We start from the raw sequence: 5,089 nt of genomic DNA, 5'->3' as shown, positions 1-5,089 counted from the left end.
GGTTTCAAACCAAGGAAGTGTTCCCAGAATATCAACCAAGGCACCCCCCATCCATATACACCCGAGACTTCCTAGTGTGCTCCTCTACGGATGACACACGATGACCCCAGGTCAACTGGAACTCCCTCATGGGGACCTATCCAGTGGAAGTCTGTAACGCCCGAAGGCAAATTGTCTATTGGCTAGAGACTCAGTACATCCTATGTACGTCTAACATACAATAATGCATGAACATGTTATACTACATTACCAAGGGATTACCTCACTACCCTCAACGGGCATGGTGGAGCACACACGGGGATCAAACCCCAGTACCAAGGGATTACCTGAATAATCTCCTTCGCTTGATAGCTCCAAATCACAGTATCACCGAGCTTGGTTCACAAGAAATGCCTACACATAGGCCATTTCCATTTCAATTACAACTAACCAAGATATATACAAGCTTATCAATTATTCATGCATATATTCAAGACAACTTACCAAAATCCCTTTGGTCAAGGACCAAAGGCAACCCACCAAGCTCAAGGTTCCGATTTCACTTCCACGGGAGGCAACCTACAATGATCACACAAGGATAATCAATACAAGGTGCAATCAACCAGATTACAAAGCACCAAAATTCACCCTCCCCACAATATAGGTTCGGCCTCTTTAGGCCAAATTTACAAAATAATTTTCTTAATTTTATTTTAATTTACCATTAGCATTCTAAGGTCACCACAACACCAATTCAAGTCCCATTTTCCATCCAACTCCATCACAACAACATTTTTTCAATTATTCCTTTCTAGGCCAATTTCTACACTTATGCCTATCCAATGGTTCCAACCTTAAATCTCATGCATCCAACCAACTTACCACTCATTTAAATACCATACACAATCACACAACATCAATCATACAATTTTTACAACATCAAGCCCTATATGACCTCAATAGGCCGAATTCATCATGCTCACAAACTAAATGGTATTCAATCCAATTTAATACTTCCACACACCTTACAATCGTATAATTAACTCATACAAAAACTCCACAACTCAATTACACAATCATACAACATATCAATTTCACAAAGTCATGACACTTCAACACAAAATTTTCCTAAGTTACCATCCAAATTCTCTAATAATTTTTATGACATCAATTAATTCAAAACATCATTCTAAGTCACTTTCATCTAATAAACAATTTCAATTTGAGCTCTCTAACTATGTCAATTCATACAAATCAACCCTAGTTCACCAAATTCAAATCACAAGATTCAACCAATGAAATATGTTAAACTTACTCACAAGCTTGGCCTAAGACTCCTCCAAGTGATACCCAAGCAATGGCTTGAACACACAACTCAAAAACTCCAAATCTCATAAAATGGTTGCTGCTGAAAATGGGGAATTTATCCAAATTTAGTGGGTTTCAAGGCTTGTGGATAGCATGGTTGTGTCCGGATGATCGTTTACTTGAAGTTTGATGACAAACTTTGTTGGATTCAGTGGCTAAATCGTCAAGAATCAACCAAAGTTCTTCCCCCCTTTCTTAAGCAAGGTCACGGTTTTTAGAGAGAGAAAAGGTAATGAAAGTGATGATGAATAGTAAAGAGGACAAGATGCTAAGTCCACTTAAGTGAGGTGGGCCCCACCGCCACCTCACGCGATTTTAAACTAATTCAAATCTCCCGCCTATTCCACTAAACGTCCATAATTTCATAAACTACTTAGAAAATCTATTTTTTAACATTAAACATTGTCCTTTAATTGTCCTTGATCAGATGAATCCGGAGTTTTCCGGTCGTTCGGAGAAATCGCAGTTTTAAGTTGTTATGCGTGTCGTGGGCATGCTTCCCCAAACACTCTAATTTCCGTCAATTTTCACCAGAAATCATATTTCCTAGTCCTATGTATTATATTTAACTTATATCTAAAACTAAAGCTCAAAATTCATTCGGCACGCTTTACGGTGCAACTGTACCACGATATTTTTACCCGGTAAAAACATTATTCCCCAAATTTTCAGAAACTTGCCTAACCACTCAATTTTTCATTCTGAATCCATTTCTAGGGTTAGTTTTCTCATATGAGATCTCCTACTCAATTTTACTTTCCTAGGGTTACGTGTTTTGCTAATTACTGTTTTACTCTTCCTTTGTATTTTGACCTTAATTTCAGGATTTTCGCTAATCCTACCCTTTAATCCACATTTTATATATTAATATAGGTTTTGGAAATGTGAGGTGTTATATTCACCCATCTTTTTAGAAATTTTGTCCGCATAAATTGAATAATACATGTCCGGTAACTCAAGATACAGCCGGAGAATCTCATCCTCCCGTTCCCAAGTAGCCTCAGGTGTACGTCCTTCCCATTGAATCTTTAGCATTGGAATATTTTTGCTTCTCAGCCTCTTTTCACTATGGTCAAGGATATCAATAGGACCTATAGGTCTTCAAGTTCTCCCAAATCTCAATATCATCTGGTATCACCACATGTGATTCATCCGGAACATAACGCCGCAGCTGCGATACATGGAAAAAGTCGTGTAGATTCGACAACTGTGGGGGCAAGGCAAGCTGATAGGCCACTAATCCCACTCTTTTCATAATTTGATACATCCCAATGAACCGAGGACTCAGCTTCCTTACGCCCAATGCACGGCCAACACCCATGATCGAAGATAACCGAACAAATACATGGTCACATTCTTTGAATTCCAGCGGTCTGTGCCTATTATCATAATAACTCTTCTGTTGATTCTGTACCTGTTTAAGTTTTTCTCTGATCATTTCAATCTGCACTGTAGTCTCCTACACAAAATCCGAACCAAATCTCTCTTTGTCACCTACTTCAGTCCAACAAGTATGAGTCAACATCCCCGTCAATACAATGCCTCATACGGTGCCATGCCCAGACTAGAGTGAAAACTGTTATTATACGAGAATTCCACCAGTGAAAAGTACTTGTCCCAAGCAGTACCCTGCTCTAGTGTGCAAGCTCTCAGTATATCCTCAAGTGTCTGTATAGTCCTCTCAGTCTGACCATGAGTCTGCGGGTGATACGCGGTGCTTAGCCTGAGCTGAGTGCCAAAATCCTGTTGCAAGGCTCCCCAAAAGTGTGAAGTCAACTTCGGGTCCTGATCACTGACAATACTAACCGGTATCCCGTGGAGCCTTACAATCTCATTCACATATAGTTTTGCTAATTTCTCCGTAGAGAAATCCATTCGCACTGGCAGAAAATGTGCAGACTTCGTAAGTCTGTCCACTATAACCCAAATTGAATAGTAACCATCTTGAGTCCGAGGCAACCCAACAACGAAATCCATAGAGATGCTCTCCTATTTCCACTCTGGTATATCCAGTAGCTGAAGTAAACCAGCAGGTTTCTGATGTTCTATTTTCACCTTCTGACAAACTAAGCACTTTGATACGTACTCAGCAACATCATTTTTCATCCCAGGTCACCAGAACTTAACTTTCAAATCTTGATACATTTTTGTAGCACCTGGGTGAATAGCATACTGGCCTTTATGGTCCTCAACCCTGACCTCCTCTGCTAGCTCCTTGGGCACAATAATCCTGCCCTGATACAGTAATAATCCCTATTCATTCACAGATATGCCACTCTGGCCTTTCAAGTATTTGATACTGTCATTTCGTATATGAGTTTCTTTAATTTTCTCATGTAGCTTGCAACACCTCGTGTGCAACCCGGTGTATTAACATACAGATGGTAATGGCGCAGCTAATTAAATGCGGAAGCTAACTTTTTCTTTTCAATTATGACGTCATTAATATTAACTAAGTTGATTACTTAATCCTTTTTCAAAATAATCATGTTTGTAAATTGCAATAAATAACTAACTGAATAACCTCATAATATAAATATGTTTCTAGTCATGGAACTACAACACGTAGACCGAACAAAATCCTGATACATTATACAACTCAAGTCAAAATGGCATGGACAACCCCCATGCTCACCAAATAAGGCAACAAGCCCAACAATGTCTCAACACAGATAACAATATAGTGAAAATAAAGCATGGTTAGCATCCAGGCATATCAGTAAAAACAGTATGCATCTCAACTCAACTCTGGCCTCCTGCCGCTAGAGGTATCAACCCCCGAGGTACCTGAACCTGAAAATGTGCCCCAAACGTGGGGTGAGATCTCTAAAAAGAAATCTCAGTAAGACAAGGGGTCATCAAGGATCTTTCCACCCGAAGATCACTTACATGTGAAATATAAGTTCAAAAATAGTATAACAGTATAAGTTCCAAAATCTGTGCAATGCAGCATATAATCATGTCATGTGTGTCAGAATCATATAGGCTAGAGAATAAACTGAAAGTTAAATGGCCTTGAAGGCCGAAGCATGTGAGAGAGAAAAACAAAATTTTTCAAGCGGAACTACACATGCATTCAAGACTCATGCTTTAAGACAACATGATGTTACCTTTGTTTGTGATTCAAACAACATGGAGATCACTGTCAGGTTTGAAGGGTTCAAACCCTCTAACGTTGATCCACACCACCCACGTCAAGATGCAAGAACACTTTCTTGAAAGCCACCAATTGACCACCACACCAAGCTTGCTAGGCGTTCAATGTGTGAAGGAGGAGGCTAGGTAAAGGTGTTTAGAAGAGTGAAGTCTTCAACATGAAAACTTCACAAGAGTGGGGCATGGATTGGAGTAGAATTGGCTAGGAGTTTTTGTGAAAACCCTAAGGAGAACTTACCCAAGTTGGCGCACAAGAGAGTGAGGGAATTAGAGAGTTGATTCAGATTTTTCACTTTTAATCACATTAAAAGTGGCGCACAACAGGATGAGATAAAGGTGGAGTTGTTGCAATTCAAAATTCCCAACAACCTCCACTTTGAATCCTCATGAGACTAGGTCTTTATCTAGTCAAGATGCTGACCTAATGGTCATCATATGACCAGCCTATCTATGCACACCATTCAGCCCCAAAAGGGGTCCAGATACGTTGAGCAGTTGCATTCAAGTTTGAACCAACTAGCTCACTGATTCTCTCAACAACCAAATGTGATTGGAGCTTGTTTGATTGACAAGATGACACTCATAT

This window comes from Gastrolobium bilobum, unplaced genomic scaffold (assembly GCF_033153095.1).
Source record: "Gastrolobium bilobum isolate Gb01-03AN ecotype WA unplaced genomic scaffold, APGP_CSIRO_Gbil_v1 utg2810, whole genome shotgun sequence".
Classification (NCBI taxonomy): domain Eukaryota; kingdom Viridiplantae; phylum Streptophyta; class Magnoliopsida; order Fabales; family Fabaceae; genus Gastrolobium; species Gastrolobium bilobum.
The sequence above is the reverse complement of the archived record's forward strand: the minus strand, read 5'-3'. Positions refer to the sequence as shown.